This window comes from Ixodes scapularis, unplaced genomic scaffold (assembly GCF_016920785.2).
Source record: "Ixodes scapularis isolate PalLabHiFi unplaced genomic scaffold, ASM1692078v2 PGA_scaffold13__105_contigs__length_92229423, whole genome shotgun sequence".
Lineage (NCBI taxonomy): Eukaryota > Metazoa > Arthropoda > Arachnida > Ixodida > Ixodidae > Ixodes > Ixodes scapularis.
In genome coordinates this window covers 39,989,014-40,005,870 of record NW_024609839.1, presented here as the reverse complement: position 1 = coordinate 40,005,870, position 16,857 = coordinate 39,989,014, and the positions used below count along the sequence as shown (strand labels likewise).

Genomic DNA, 16,857 nt, shown 5'->3' with positions numbered 1-16,857 from the left:
ATACGTCGTCGGTACTTAGCCTGTACGCTGAATCGCATGAGTGCTCGCTCGAGAGACGTAGACTTTTTCTCGCTGTTCAATACTTTCTAAGACTCCGTTCTTTTCCGCAAAATCCTGCTTATGAAATAATTAAAAATATAAAGTATGAGCGCTTATTTCAGCACAAACCATCTATAACCCCTCCCTTTGCACTACGTGTAAGAATTGCTACAGAACAATACAATTTTGATACTCTCTCTCCTGTCCTTGAAATTCAACAAAGAACTGCACCCTGAAAAGTTGCCAATACTTGTTGTAATCTTTCTTTGACCAAGCACAAAAAAGATACAGTTGACCCTAGTGTTCTCAGGCAAGAATTCCTAGAGCTGTGTACCTCGTACAATGGCTACAAGCACTTCTTTACTGATAGATCAAAAACCACAGACTACGTTGGCCGTGCTGCTATCGGCGAGGGCTACAGATCTATAAAAAGGTTAAACAAAAATGCCTCAATTTTTACTGCTGAGCTTTATGGTCTGATAACTGCAGTTGACCACATTGTCAGACATCGATATAGAAAGTCTGTCATTTTCTCCGACTCTCTGAGCTCACTGAAAGCACTCAACTCTCCAACATCTTGGAAGCACCCTCTGCTTGTGCAACTTTGTAATACACTAACACAAGCACTGGCAAAGAAAATACAGATAGAATTCTGCTGGGTCCCTGGCTATATTGGCATTGAAGGCAACGAGCTAGCTGACCGTGCAGCTTCTGCGTGTGTAGATAGGACAGTTGACCATAACAGCATCCCTGCTACTGATTACCGAGTACCACTAAAAAGGCAAATAAAATATGCCTGGCAGAGAGAATGGGATTCCCAGCTGCAAAACAAACTCCATATGATTAAGCCCATCTTGAGCGAGTGGCGCAGTGCCAGACACCGAGAGCGTTTTTATGAGATAGTTTTATGCCGATTGAGAATAGGACATACCCACCTTACCCATAGCTACCTCTTGCGTAGGGAGAGTGAACCGACCTGTGACTTCTGTTCTGAACCATTAAGTATACTTCACATTTTGATAGTTTGTCCACACTTTGAAGAGAACCGTCGAACCTGTTTTTTTATATTCTATCGGGAACATGTACCATTTCACTTGGCACTTTTATTGGGTGACGAGCCTCTTGTCCCAGTCTCACAAGTTTTCAATTTTTTGGAAGAAACTAATATTCTGCGGAAATTATAAGTCTAGTTCCTAGTAAAGTCTGCTTTGAGGCTTTAGTCAGTCTTTAAAGAATGTAGGCTTCCTTTACACAATGTTTCTGGCGCACTATGGCCCTGATGCTGCTGCGCCAAAAAAACCCCAAAACCAACCAACCAAACGATTTCCAATTTCTGCCGACTTCGTTATAGACGGGCTAGACAGTATTCATTAAATTGCTCATGTCGCTGAACAACGTATCAACAAAATGATGTTCAGGCAATTGGAAACAGCATCAGGCCTTTTTTGTCCTGGGGACTTATCTCAAATATATGTAGTACCGAGTATTGGAAAAGGTTGATGGTGACAAACAGGCAACTTTTTGTGGACCGAGTTCCCTAATGCACCTCTCATCAATCCAGCACATGTAATTGCTGCTAATTGAAATGAGGTGGCAAGGCAGCGCAACAGAATGGCAGGTTACTGCCATAGAACAGCGGGCTGCAGCAATGGAACGGCAGGGCGCAGCTATGGAATGGCAGGGCGCAGCTATGGAACGGCAGGGCGCAGCTATGGAACGGCAGGGCACAGCTATGGAACGGCGGGGCGCAGCTATGGAACGGCAGGGCGCAGCTGTGGAACGGCAGGGCGCAGCTGTGGAACGGCAGGGCGCAGCTATGGAACGGCAGGGCGCAGCTATGGAACGGCAGGGCGCAGCTATGGAACGGCAGGGCGCAGCTATGGAACGGCAGGGCACAGCTATGGAACGGCAGGGCACAGCTATGGAACGGCAGGGCGCAGCTATGGAACGGCAGGGTGCAGCAATGGAACGGCAGGGCGCAGCTATGGAACGGCAGGGCGCAGCTATGGAACGGCAGGGCGCAGCTATGGAACGGCAGGGCGCAGCTATGGAACGGCAGGGCGCAGCTATGGAACGGCAGGGTGCAGCTATGGAACGGCAGGTCGCACCTACGGAAGAGCAGGCTGTGGCCATGCAAGTGCCGAGCGTACTCCCGCTGCTAGTGGCCATGTTGACCACCACACTCCAGCGTGTCCTGCTTGCACCAGGCAGGCCTCCAACACCGCTGCAGTTGGACTAAATCATCCCTGCCCCCCTCCTTTTTTTTTATGAAATCCTACACTGTTTGTAGTGTGGCATAGCTAATTTTGGGGGCAAAGTATAGACCGGATAAAAGTTTGGGGCAGCATTTATTGTCAGACCACGAGAGGAAATCTACAACTATCAAGCAAAGAACTGAGCATTAGGTGACACCAAAGGGGGTAACCAAGAACGTTATCCTGAATAGCAGTTAGGATTTTGTTTTCTAATGAATCCAAGAAGTGCTTCCGAGTAAATTTTGCAGGGCTTCACAAGTTTGGGTCTTCTACTGAGAAGGAACCTTAAAGGGATACTACAACGAAATTTCGGCGCTCATTTTTTGGTCTATATGTGTTCAAAAGAGCAGTATCACCTGGAACATACCAATATCTTGTTAAAAAAGTCTCGAAAAGGAATATTAAAATGAATTAAACAATTAGCAAAGAGCACCTGGTGGATGTCGCTAACGCCTCGTTTGTAATGCTCGTCTAGGAACCTTGACAGCTATACTCCGTTTCACCTTCCGTCCGAGCACAGCGGACGCTGGGAGCCATCCCAGCCAATGCGGCGTCGAGGGAGTGTCATGCGACCTTGAGCTCCCTGTGTCGCCCCGCCCCACCGGCAGGTCACGCGACTCTCTCCCGGTGCTGGATCGGCTGGGATGGCTCGTGGCGTCCACTGCGCTCGGACTGAAGGTGAAACGGAGTATAGCGACGGAGGTTGTCCCGTCTCCGGCCACGACGAGAGAAGGGGGGAAGGAGGAACTCCCCTCTTCCCGAGAATTCCTTTTGTGTGTCGCAGAAGTCGCTATTGTCCCCTAGAAGATTATAGAAGATTAACCCGTCACTCAAAATTCGTACAAAAGCAGCAGCTTCGGTGGCTGGAACGACTAGGCCATCCTCTCGACGTCATTCTCGCCGTAGCTCTGCTCGTCTTGAGACGACCTACGTCATGATTGCGCTGAATGTCGCGTGCTCTAAACTGGGCCTTCTCCGAGCGCTTGCCAGAGTGGGCCGTTTATAACGAAAAATAGAGCCACCAGGCTCAAAATACAAACGTGCGATTGTCATTTACGGATATTGTGGATCATATTCAACCTATTTTTGAGCACGATGGGAATATTTCAAATTTCGTTGAAGTATCCCTTTAAGGCTTTTATAGCATCGTGATCTCTCAATGAAGACCAGACGCCCTCCAGTAGTCAATGCTCTCGCATAGCATGTTGTGACTTGTACCTTGTGGAGGCCCTCTCCCCGTTCCCCCATTGCCCGCGACCTTCCCGCTTCCCACCGCAATCCTGTCGGGGAATGTCTAAAGCCCTCCGGGAGGGACGGGGGGCACGCGCCCCCTCACCCAGCGCTGACGTCGGATGGCCGGCTTGCAGCAAGGTGCCCGATTGGACAGTTGGAGGGTCAAAGCTAGAAAAGTCTTAAAAGGGGAAGCGGGACAAATGGAGGCTCTCTCTTGCTGCCGACTTGGGGGTCAATGGGTCACGGAGAAGAGCGGGACGATGAGCACAGAGCGGGACAGCAACGACGAGCGACTTCAGTTTAGCAAACTGTTTAGATCACACCTTGTGTTGAGTGACTTCTTGGGGAGCGAGCGAAGCACAACCCGATCGGGTGTCGGTCAGGTGACGACCCACAACCTTTCCCTTTTCATAGTGCAAATGTCGAAATGGGGCTCAACAGTGACAGCAACCTGTACCCTATAGGTTGAAACATATTACAACAACCTTTAACGTACCTCAGATCTTCAAAGATGCCACTTGCAGGCCATGTTACCATTTCGTTTTATTTGTTTTTTTTAGATTGCACGTTAGGAGGGCTTGTTCATACAGCTGTCTTAGCAGCTGTTTGAGCAAGCCCTCAGTTTCGGCACAAGGCGTTTTGCAGAGCACACAGGTATACGACCACAACATTCATTATCCCCACAATCAAATTTCTCAACCTCCTGTTCAATCCTGTGTTTGTTACACATGCTGGGGATGTTCAACTGACCGTGCTGTCGGCTGCTTCAAAAGGAAGTGAAAAAATATACATAAACGACTGCATACAGATGTTTTCATCACAGGACATGGTATTTTTCTTTTGCATTTGCGAGTTACTGAATTTAGTTGTGTGTTTCTATCACAAGACTTCAAGTTTTTGCTGACCACTGTACGGACGTTTCAGCCGATTCAATCACTGAAAGCACTTATTTCTAGGACGTTTCAGCCGATTCAATCACTGAAAGCACTTATTTCTTCTACAAGATGTATGCTTTCACCTGTATCAATTAACAAACACATATTCCTAACAGTATTAAAAGCTTCTCACGTTTGGAACGGACGTCTCTCTCTCGTCTCCAGGGCTCACCTGGAACTTTGGCGCTTAGGCCTAGCGCTCAAGACCTACCGCTTGACAGCACACTCTGGGCATTGCATATAGTCACCGTGTTCGTATGAGTATGCTGTGAAGCATACTTTGGCGCTGCTACATAAACTGCGAATTATTTTTTTGCTGCCCAGTCACCCCGAGACATTCTCAAATGCAAGATATCGAGCGACGAGAGTGACTTTGGGGATTTAAGTGACGATGGTGACTCTAAATATGTTTTAGACACTAGAAGTCTCCCCCTTGATCCTGCCGAGCCTTCCGAGGATGACCCTTCCAAGGATGAAATGAACGGTAGCAGAGCTCACACCGCAACTCCATTGACAGACGCCATTGGAGAAGGCGGCCAACCCAAGTCCAAAATTCGTTGACATGGGGCATTGAGAAAAGTGGCCATCCTAAGTTTGAAGTCGCCAAAGAATTCGACATTCCGGCATACTGTCCACTATTTTGCAAAAAAAGCAAGGCATATTGGACGGGCTCGAGAAGTTTCTCATGTAGAAGAAAGCGCACCCGCGACCTGAAGATGAAAAATCGCCAACTGCCTCGCGCACGTGAGATTTTCGCTCGTGAGCGTGCTTGCCGAGCTGCAACGATCTCCAATTCTCACTAAAGATTGCTTTAAAACATTCTATCTCGCCAAAAATACTGTCACAAGAAAAAGTAAAGAAGGCAGAACTCTCAGTCGTCCCGGGAAGCATGTTTTTGTTTGGGAGGAAAAGAGTGGAAAACATCCTTTGGTGCAAAGAAAACCTAAAACGTACAAGCCACAAGAAAATAGAAGAAGCCTGCAAGTGGCTTCTTCGCCTACAATTATATATTGAGGAGACATAATTCAATCTTCTGGAGTGGTGGAACTTGCGCCAGCACGAGTTAAAGGACCTCATTCTTGTAGCGCAGTTTGTGCATACCATCCGAGCATCGAGTGTACCAATGGAAAGAAACTTCTCGTTAGTGGGTATTAAAGCGATGGTGAACCAAGATTTGGATTTAAAAAAAAACAATGCTGGAGATGTAGGCGGGACGCTACAAACCCCACGACACTACTAGTAAGGCGATATCTCAAATGGACGGCCATATATTTGGAAAAAGAAGTCGAGATTAAACCAGGCCGAAGAGGCGCATGACGTCAAGATACCTAGTTTCCTCCTCTCTTCGCTTTGCTCCCTCAAGGCCGCGAGGCCGTTCCTTCTCCTTCTCAAAGAAACATGACGTCAACATTCCTGCCAAATGCGCCTCTTTTTTTAAAAAATATGGTCATCCGTTCAAGATATCGCTGTATGAGTGATGTTTTGGTGTTTGTAGCATCCCGTTGCATGCTTTTGCCACGTGTTTTGGGGAATCCAGATTTTGGTTCAGCATCCCTTTAATATTGAGAGGAAAACCTGTCTGAATTTGTCTGAGTTAACAATATTCTGCTTCTTCTACACAACGACCTCAACAAGTGAAACGTTGCGTCGGTGCACATTTGCTTTTTCTCAAAATCGGTGCCGAGTTGTTTCTAAGTATATGGTTCCGAGCCTGCAGTTAAGGATTCATGTTTAACACTGTAACCGATAGGTGTTGCCATTATTGAATATTGTGATATTATCCCACTGGTGTACTCGCGCTTTACCACATCATACCTGCCAACCTGTGGACTCTCAAATTCGTAAAAGTCGCGCGGCTGCGGCGGGGGAAGGTGGGTGGGTGGGGTGGGGGTTACGCGAAGCGATGTGCAGCTTAAAGGGATACTTCAACGAAATTTGAAATATTCCCGTCGTGTTCAAAAATAGGTTGAATATGATCCACAATATCCGTAAATGACAATCGCACGTTTGTATTTTGATCCTGGTGGCTGTATTTTTCGTTATAAACGGCCCACTCTGGCAAGCGCTCGGAGAAGGCCCGGCTTAGAGCACGTGACATCCAACGCAATCGTGACGTAGGTCGTCTCAAGACGAGCAAAGCTACGGCGAGGCTGACGTCGAGAGGATGGCCTAGTCGTTCAGCCACCGAAGCGGCTGCTTTTGTATGAATTTTGAGTGACAGGTTAATCTTCTATAATCTTCTAGGGGGACAATAGCGACTTCTGCGACACACAAAAGGGATTCTCGGGAAGAGGTGAGTTCCTCCTTTCCCCCTTCTCTCGTCATGGCCGGAGACGAGAAAACCTCCGTCACTAGCTGTCAAGGTTCCTAGACGAGCAATACAAACGAGGCGTTAGCGACATTCAGCAGGTGCTCTTTGCTAATCGTTTAACTCGTTTTAAAATTCCTTTTCGAGACTTTTTTAACAAGATATTAGTATGTTCCATGTGATACTGCTCTTTTGAACACATATAGACCAAAAAATGAGCGCCGAAATTTCGTTGTAGTATCCCTTTAATGTCAGCCTGGCCAGCGTGCGAAACGCTTACATCACACGTGCACGTGCTACACAATCCAAACTTCTCTCGCTTTTGTGGCGGCACGAAGCACGGAAATTTCAATGTGTAGGACTTCAGGAACACCTGAAAGTACCTCTTTTGAGGTTTCGAGTTTGGGATTGCGCCGCGAAGCCACAGTGACCAGAAGAATGCTACAGTTACACGTGCAACAAACACAGACGCCGTACTTCTCGCCTCAAACTTGCCGAAACAACGAGGCCCAACAACGCCTGAACACGCCGAACCAATGTGCACCTGTGCACCGCCAAACACATGAACAAAGGCTTTGAGCTTTGGATTGGTTTTCGATACGTGGCCACCGGATAGACGGACAGTAAAATCCACGACGCTGCTGTGGGCGGTACCTATCGCCCTCTTGTGGCGGTGCAAGATACCACCAACAACGGAGTTACAAAAACAACAACAAAAAAAAATATATATATACATACATATATTTTTCGTAAGATTTGAAGCAAGATTCGTAAAATTAGTTCCAATTCATACATTTTACGAAAAATTCGGAAGATTTGGCAGGTATGCCACATATACACGAGTATTTTGCTGCTGCGAGTGAATGCCTTTCCTCTCCCACTTTTTTATTGCTTGGCCTAAAAATAATGAACAATGTTATTAGCTTGTCCTTTGACAATTTTCCATGTTTATAAAATATGCATCAGCTTGAAATGGTATTTACAAAGCAAAAATTAAAATAAATATAAATTTACTTCCTTTTGAGTGCATAAACTGGATAGTGTCAGTGTCACGGACTCCCAAGACTATCTAATAACTGTGATCACCTTTCGGAGCAATGTGACTCTCGAAGGATGATTGCTTATGTTATAAATATGATGAAACAGAATACATCAAAAACGACTTTCATCATATTCTTACACGAAGAGTTCTTTGTAGAAAGGTAAGCAGACGTCTTATAGGATACCATCCAGATGTTGTTTTTCTATGTTATTTATGCTTGATATTATTATGTAAAATCAATGCGCGGATTGACAGTCGGATGTGGTTCAGAATTTCGCAGATGCGGTTTGGATGCGCATACAGTCCGTGGATATGAATCTGATGCGGATACGAAGTGTGCGGATGCGGATCAGATGCAGATGATCAAACTGTTATCCGCGCAGGGCTTTACCCTGGGGTTATTATGCCTGAATCTTGGAAAGGCTCCAGCATTCCTAAGTGTAGTAAAATTTACTTTGTGAATGTTTATCCCAGATTTTCTCAAAATGAACTTTTTACACTCTTCACTCTTTCATGGAAGTCATATCTCCACTTCTACACAGTCAATCTTTGTCATTCTTTTTTTTGTTTCCTGTAAGGCATCCAATAAAGGGTATAAAATATATCCAGTATTTGGTATTTTTTTGTAATGTCTCCTATGTTCACGGCAAATGATGTCGAAACTGAAAAATTGAGTGTCATAAAACATTTTTAGATTGTCCTAGATGTTTCATTTATATCTTATTGGATTCTGTAACCTTCTAGTTTACAGGCATATGTCTTTATCCGAGTTTCAATATTGAAGCTTTTTGCAACCTTGGTCGTAATATATATATTTTTTTTAATTAAACTTTTTTAACAAAACTAATTAATCAATATTAAAACAAATTACATATTTGTAGTCAGCTTCAAAAAGCCAAGATGCTGTGCAAATTGTATGAGGATTGGACAACAAATAAGAAAGTTTGTTCTAGAAGCAACATTTCCCCCTGATGCAGTTTAAAATATGTTTTATTGTGTTTTTAATGAAATACTAATGTTTCTGAGGTTCTACTGCTACGTATATCATGGTTAAGCAAAGAAATGAGGTCTAGAATTTGGTTTCCGTACCCCTTTAAGACAAAATGACGAGACAGCAGAAACGAACCTCCGAAACGGGACTGTCTCGGCCCGAAACGGGACGTCCCAACAACTCAACCGGCAACCCTGTATCCTGTAGCCACAGTCTGGCAACTCGTGTTCGTGGCCGCATATGAAGGATGCGAGGTGGCAGCCCCAGGTCACCGCTTCGGACACTGGGCACAGGGCCACTCTCGGAAGGCCACTGCCTCGGACGCGCTCGTACCAAAACGACCCTCGCAAATCCCGGTCAACCCGGCCACACCACACGGATCGACCACCCAAAGGCTTGCCTCACCGCCCCATGAGACGGAAAGGGTCCACTCACGGAAAACTGCCGGTCCGACTAACAAAGTTCACCACTCACCGGCCTCCGTCGCAAGTAAAGACTCATTCTTTTCCCTTGTTGCAGGAGCTTGACTGGAGTGGCGCAGATCTGTACATGAAGAGTACCGTAGAAGACGAACGGCCGTTTCCCGCGTCGCCAATGCCTCGGAGGGGAGCGAACCACTGCGAAGGGATTTCATGTCACACAGTGCTCTGGGAGGCAGAAAATAGTGAAATTGCTCATTAATTTTGCACCAAGAAACAGCCAGAGCCTAGGTCAAGGTGTCGAACCAGTCATTATTCCAGTTCGGGTTTAATAGCTTTCTATTTTGCTCCGGTTCAGTCATGCACACGAAACATCAGTTCGGCTACTGGTTCCGCCAAGTGCAAACCGGTTTAGACTGATTTGGAATTCAACCTCAGACCATGGCCGCCAGTAAATTCCCGTGCTGAACAGGAAGCTTCATAACTCTTGGTTGTCGCAAAGAAAAAAAGTCTATACGGCTCTGCACTAAAATACGCTATAAATAAATGGTCATCTGAAGCACTAGTGTGAAAAATCGGACAGCAGAAGAAATATGTGGTTAATTTCTTTTCGAAATCACAACTTTTTGTCACGAATATTATTCTGTGAAAGTTTATGTGGTCGCAAAGGCACTTAAAAACAGTATCAAAGCACAGTACTAACACGCGAGGTCAATTAACCAACATGTGAAGTGCACAGTACACCATAATCACATAACAAATTAGTCGCTAGACGTTTAAACAGTGCGAGTTCAGTCAGCCAACATACTCACAAACTATCCACCTGAAATGACAGACTGTGTTTAAAACTAGAAAGGCAGCGAAAACCAGTGAAAAAAAATTCCTAAAAAAAGTTAAAAAATACCAGCATGCTGCACCTCAAAAATTGTAAAAGAAAAAATTTTAAATTGCAAACGATTGTGCAGTGTGTGAAGCAATCAACAGCAGTAGAGGCTGCCTTGTGGAAAGGCATGTTGAAGGAGATTTGCAATTACCCAGCTTGCTGTACAATGTTTGCAATGGGTCCTTTGTTTTCAGTGACATTGATGTAGGAGACACGTGTGAGGGGCAACTTCTTTTATTTAGCTTATGTTTGTTTTTTCTCTTAAAATATAGCTTAGTAGCAACAATGCCTACAAAACAAGCAAACTAAGAATACCTCTTAGACCCTTGGGTTAGTCAGCTAGGAACATAAGCATCCTCGCAGATGCCAAGTTAAGCTGCACAGACATACAATTCACAAATTTCTTTCACTATGATTGAGCTGTCTTCACGCCGCTGCCATTTACTTCGGCAACACTAACCAGCTGACGCCACAGCCATGATTGCTAAATGGACCTTGCACTGCCACACGCAAAATCAAGAGTGAAGGCCCGTTCACACTCTTGCGACCGAGTACGACTGAGAGACGAGATCTCTTAAAACTTCTTAAATGTTTTTAGAATGAGGGAACACATTGGCATTGTGGCGCCATCTATGCGGTGACCCTGGAACTAGATTTCACAAGAGCGAAGGTTTTGCGGGATTTCCGAGGTCAAATATGCGTAATACCCATAAAAAAGCGTGTTTATAACATTGACAAATGTTTTTCGAGCCAAGAAAGAAAGAATAATGCGCGAGAAATAAAAAAAAAAATATGCCGGACCGCCAAGTTTACACTGCTTCCCAATAGATGGCACCACTGTGTTCTCTGGTTTAAGAAGTTTTAAGGAACCCAGGTTTAAGAGGTCGCAAGAGTGTGAACGGGCCTTGACTCGCATTTGATTACAACCGAACTATTCTCCAGTGAATTGGTAGCTATTCATAGGATTGTGGGTTTTTTTTGCGGTTTGGGTTAAAAAGCAAATTATCAATTTCAGTTTTGCTCCAGTTCAGTCAAAAGCAAGTTTTGATCCACATTTCGGTTCGACACTCTCGATGGAATACTGGCAGAAACACTAAAAAATAAAAAGAAACAGACAAAGACTAGTACAATTCAGTAGTCCAAGCACTGTCAAAAGTGTGCTCAATATCAAAAATACCTTTGACAGCATTGGTGGCAACATAGATCTATTCTCAAATAGGCATGGGTATTGTGCACAGAACATCTTAGGGACACGATTGTTTACACGAGGGGTTCATAAAGACAACAAGGAAATAAAACCAGCACATAACCTAGTTTGCTATGTACAGTTTTGATTAAAGAATAAAGACCTGAAAATTGTGACGAGTGAAAATTCAACACACAATGCCCGTGTGCAAGATCTGACCTTGCACTTGATAATAGCTGAATTAGAAAAACAAGCGAAGCCATCTCTGCCAGGAAAGAATGTCATCATGAGAACGGCAAGTTGGGACCAACTGTATTCAACATTATTAGCTGCCACGGCACATGCATTCGGGCTGAACTCTGATCGTAAAATGCTTCAGGCCGTCATTTGAGTAGCTTAAAATAAATAGGTAATTTCCTTCTCTGGGTTTTAAGTATAGGGCATTTGCATGCACCCACAAAATCATGACACTGGATAGATAACACCTCTTTATCAGGCGGTAATTTCCACCATCCAGGTCTCACATCTTTTTTAGCGGGGACAAGAAGCGTCGTGCAAGAATCAACCTGCACGAGTGACAAACAGGGGCTGGATGTTTACTCATAAAAGTCCCCAACAAGCACCGTCGGTACGCACTTGGCAAGTCCCTTGGACGCCGGCCTGTGGCACGCCTTGGTGTCCTGCAACAAGTAGAGGAGGCAGACAATGCCAGAGGAAATTGGCAACTCTGGTCTTCCCGCAAATTTTTAATTAAATGACCACAGAGCTGATTTACCGCTGCATGCACAGAATGCTTTATTCTTTGACAGTTCCAAGAACGACGGTTCAGAAACGGATTTCCGAAATTGGGCAATTATTTTACCTAGGGGTTTTCTAGGGTCTGTGCAGTCCCCCCTTCCCCCCCCCCCCCAAATTGTTTGCCTCCAGACCTACTCTCATAGAGTAACTCATAACCATCGTCCGATTATCGCCATCAGCGAGTGTTTGATGTTTAAAACTGAACGAGTAGCAGAGTCAGTGTTCATTCTTGGACCACTTTCAGATAAAGTGATAAGTGACTCGCATGACAAATGATATACATGGCTCGCTCATCTTGTCACACTAGGGTGCTTTGCCCCCCATTACCATCATGCCGTACCGAGAGGGGAGCCTGCCAAATTTTCTCTATGGCCAGTTTCGCTCAGCCGTGCGATTCCTGCAGTCTGATCACTGCACGCCTTATTTCCTTCATTGTTTCGCTTCACAAAATGTCTAATTATATAGCTTCTAAATAGACCTTCTCCACCAGTTTAGGAGTCCTCACGGACAAAACTATGCCACCACCGAAAGAGTGGACGCCGAAGCTTCGTAATGGTCATTTCGACAGCGACCCACAAAACCCATATGAGAGAAAATGTTTGAGCTTTGCAATGGTAGGGACTCCTATGAGCGTCATGTCGGTGCAGTCACGTTAAGTGAATCGACTTTTTGCACACTTCCGTACTTCCCGTTGTGGCGCTGCTCTTAAGGTCTGTTCAGAGGGTCTATTCACACGATGCATCTTGTTGGCGAATCTTATGTCGTGAAACTAGGTTTCGGGAAACAGATGACCCGTGGGAGCGCGACCGTAAAAGTGGTAGCCTCCAATGAACACTGTGCGTGCTCTTCGCTCGTGGAGCAATATTTTGCTGAAACCTCGCCGAGGCCTGTCAATCACCTGAAGGAGAAACACGAACGCTGCCAATGGCTGCTCGACTTCGCTACGACGCCCGACCTTCGAGGCGGAGTGAGCTTTTGGAGGAGTGAGCTTTTGGAGGAGTCTGTTTTTGGACAATTCCATAACCGAGCCAAAGCCAAAAAGAAAAGCAAACACGGCGGCGAGCGACAAGCAGAGAAGTGGTGCGTACAGGTTGCGCATGGGCGATACATGTTAGCAGTGGTGGCGTGGTGCAGATTCATCAACTGTCGGAACGCCAACAGGTAAAAACGATTTGATTTGAAAGCCAAGACAGCAACTAGCGTTCCGAAAAGGGTTTGTTTGTGCATCTCGCCTGAAAACGAAGTCATCTATCAAACAATAGCATGTCGATAGCACAGCAACAGAAAAGTTGTTGAGATGAGGAGACATTCGGACTGCTCTGCCCCTTTTATAATGCTTAGCCCAGCGAATAAAGATGCTCTGATTTGAAAGCCGAAACATCAGCAAGCGTTGAGAAAAAGGTTTACTTGTGCGTCTTGCGTGAAAATGAATTGATCTATCGAACGAGAGTGTCGATAGCTCGGCAACAGAAAAGTTGTGATGAGAATACAGTCAAAATGCTGCCTGCCAAGCCCAGCGAATCAAGATACTTTGATTGGAAAGCCGAAACATACCAGTTAAGTGTCGCGGAAAAGGTTTGTTCATGCATACCACCTAAAATTGGTGCTTTCGAACGATGGTGTGCCAGTGTCGGCGTAGCTCAGAGTCCCTGGTTCCGCCTCGCACTGCGAGACGGAACCAGGAAATCTCTGACAAATTTCAGGGTTTCCTGCGTCAACGACCGGGTTCAAGAATGTTGTCTTTAATTTAAATCGGAACAGCAAGCAATAGATTGACCAAGGTAACTTTACACATATGTGCACAAAGTGAGTCGTCAAACCTTTCACGAATATTAAAACATTCGTAGAAACTTCATAACGTCACCGTCTCGTCTGCTTTAGATTTTGCCGGCTGCCGGCAAAATACTTTAACCCGTGTCATGTTTAAGCAAGGAAATGAGCTCCAAATTCGGTTTCCGTACCTTAATGCCTTTGACTTTGTTTTGAGGTGAACGAAGCGACACCAAGCAAGTAAATCTTTTAAGAAACACGCGACGTCTCGGAACTTCTCTTTCTGTTGGTGCCGAAAAAAAAAAAGAGTAGAGAACAAAGAGTGGGCTGTTGCGGAGCTCGCAAGTTACTTCTATGTAACCAGTATATCCCGGCCGGTCAAACGCTTAGCTTTCCACGCAAGGCAAACGAGGATATTTCGTAAACGTGCTTCAACTTACTCGGAACGTCGAAGCAGTAGTCGGAAGTTTGCGCAACCTTGACGACTTCACGAATGCGGAAAGCGCGGAAACACGTGTTTTAATTTGGATTGGATTGGAACACGGGCAGCGGATTTGACTAGAATGGGGCTAGCGGATCGTGCCTCCGAAATCTACTGATCTACACTGCCCACTAAAAAAAGAAAACATTCATGGTTTTATCGCAAAGCATTAAATATCCGTGCACCAAAAAACATTAAAATTTACTGCAACTACTGAGGGATAAGCAAGGGGATAAGGAATATCTGCCTGGCTACTTCTGGCTTGGCTTTCTCTTGGCCTGTGGCAAAGCGAAAATGACGCAGCTACACGGGGAGGAAAGTAGCAGACGAACGTCCGCTCTGAAGGAAAGACACGATGGCTGTGTTCGAAATCTTACTCAAATAAAACCGAGTTACTGCGGCGCACAGATTTCTATCCATCTTTCAAATCTTATCCGAGTAACCTGTCTCCTACGTCGGTGAGTAATACCACGTGACATCGCGACAAGCGACCACCGACGTTTAAACGGTTCACACTGCGGGCGAACGGCGGTCGGAAGCTCTCCGGAGCCGCCGTCGATTCGGCGTATTCCGCCACAGTTCCGGTTCGCGTTTCGCTGCTTTTTCATTTTTGTTGTCTCACAGATCTGTGTCGGCGTTGCCATGTGAAAAATAACGATCGTCATATGTTGACCTTGCAAAAATACTCCAAAAGCCGGGAGACGTCATAATTAAAATAAGTACACCGACTTGACATAACAGAAAAAACAACTTCATTAGACGTTTCGCCTCCCATGCGGGAGGCATCATCAGTAGTTACACAGCAAATGCAGGGTTCAACCTAAACTCAACGCTATTTATCACGAATGTCCGTGTAAGCTTCGTGGAGAGGGCCGCGGTTTTTGTTGCACACGGATGTGTCCCTGCGAAGAAACCACGATTCTAGAAGCTTTCGGGGCCCCCATCTGTCCTCTGTCGCCAAGGTCGTCGCGGCCGGAAAGTCGAAAGAATGCCCCATTGTCCACGCATGGTCCACCAGTTCAGTCTTCAGTCGCGTCGCGTGGGATGCGTACGTGACGTCACGCTTGTGTTCTTTGAGTCTGGTATCTCTCCTCCGTCCGGTTTCACCAATGTAGGATGCTGGGCAGTCACTGCAGGTGTATCTGTAATGCTGGGCAGGTGTATCTGATGCTGGGCAGTCACTGCAGGTGTATCACTGCAGGTGTATCCTAGATGTATCTGTAATAAGGACAGGCGAGCCGAACCACAGGATTGAAACGGGGGTGTACCGCAAACCATGTGAAACAGATAATTTTTTGGATTTTTTGTCCCATCACCCAGTGCAACACAAGAAATCAGTAGTGCGATCGTTTGTACAGAGATCAAATACCGTGTCATCTAATGAGCTCCATGGCGCAAATGAGATGACTCATTTACAGGGAGCTTTGGTGAAACGTCACTACCCGAGGCGTTTTGTTGACGAGGTCAAAAACAAAATGAAACAAAATGTGGAACCGTGCGAAAGGGAAAGAGATAAGAATGTAGTGTGCATCCCCTATGTCAAAGGAGTCTCCGAACCTCTTAGTCGCGCTTTGAGGCCCCTTGGCATCCGAACTGTTTTCAAGCCATACAGAACTATTGGAAATTCCGTTTCCAAACCAAGGGACCCAACCCCGGCGAACGTCCAAAGAGGCGTTATCTACAAGATCCCCTGCAGTGACTGCCCAGCATCCTACATTGGTGAAACCGGACGGAGGAGAGATACCAGACTCAAAGAACACAAGCGTGACGTCACGTACGCATCCCACGCGACGCGACTGAAGACTGAACTGGTGGACCATGCGTGGACAATGGGGCATTCTTTCGACTTTCCGGCCGCGACGACCTTGGCGAGAGAGGACAGATGGGGGCCCCGAAAGCTTCTAGAATCGTGGTTTCTTCGCAGGGACACATCCGTGTGCAACAAAAACCGCGGCCCTCTCCACGAAGCTTACACGGACATTCGTGATAAATAGCGTTGAGTTTAGGTTGAACCCTGCATTTGCTGTGTAACTACTGATGATGCCTCCCGCATGGGAGGCAAAAGGTCTAATGAAGTTGTTTTTTCTGTTATGTCAAGTCGGTGTACTTATTTTAATTATGTTGACCTTAGTCCTTCAGAATCATACAAAGATCCGGAGATCATACAAAATCAGTGACTACCGGAGCAGCAACACATCCATGCATATTAAAAAAACAAAAACAAAAAAAACGAGACAAGGGAAAAGGAAGGGACAAAGCAAATTGTTGTGTGGATGTTTATACATCCGAAGTTACCGCTCATTCACACTGGAAGCGGATCCGCGTTCGCAACCGCTTTGCGAACGCAGATCCGCTTCCAGTGTGGTGTCTCAGCTGTAGATGGGGGGGAGCAATTTAGCCAGAGCGGTACAACCGCTACCCTGGGGTCTTTAACGTGCACCAAGCAGTAGTGATACACGACCATGCGGTCACTGCCGGTACGATGCTCATTTCATTTCATTTATTTATTTACCTCAA

At 45.8% G+C, this 16,857-nt stretch overlaps 1 long non-coding RNA gene across 1 annotated transcript; it reads right to left on the bottom strand.

The window, feature by feature from the left end:
* Positions 1–9,282: 9,282 nt before the first annotated feature.
* LOC115321778 lies at positions 9,283–14,433 on the bottom strand. The gene is made up of 3 exons (XR_003918844.3): positions 14,300–14,433; positions 11,928–11,971; positions 9,283–9,420 (listed from the first exon to the last, which is right to left on the bottom strand). It is a non-coding gene; the product is annotated as an uncharacterized LOC115321778 (long non-coding RNA).
* Between the last annotated feature and the right edge of the window lie 2,424 nt (positions 14,434–16,857).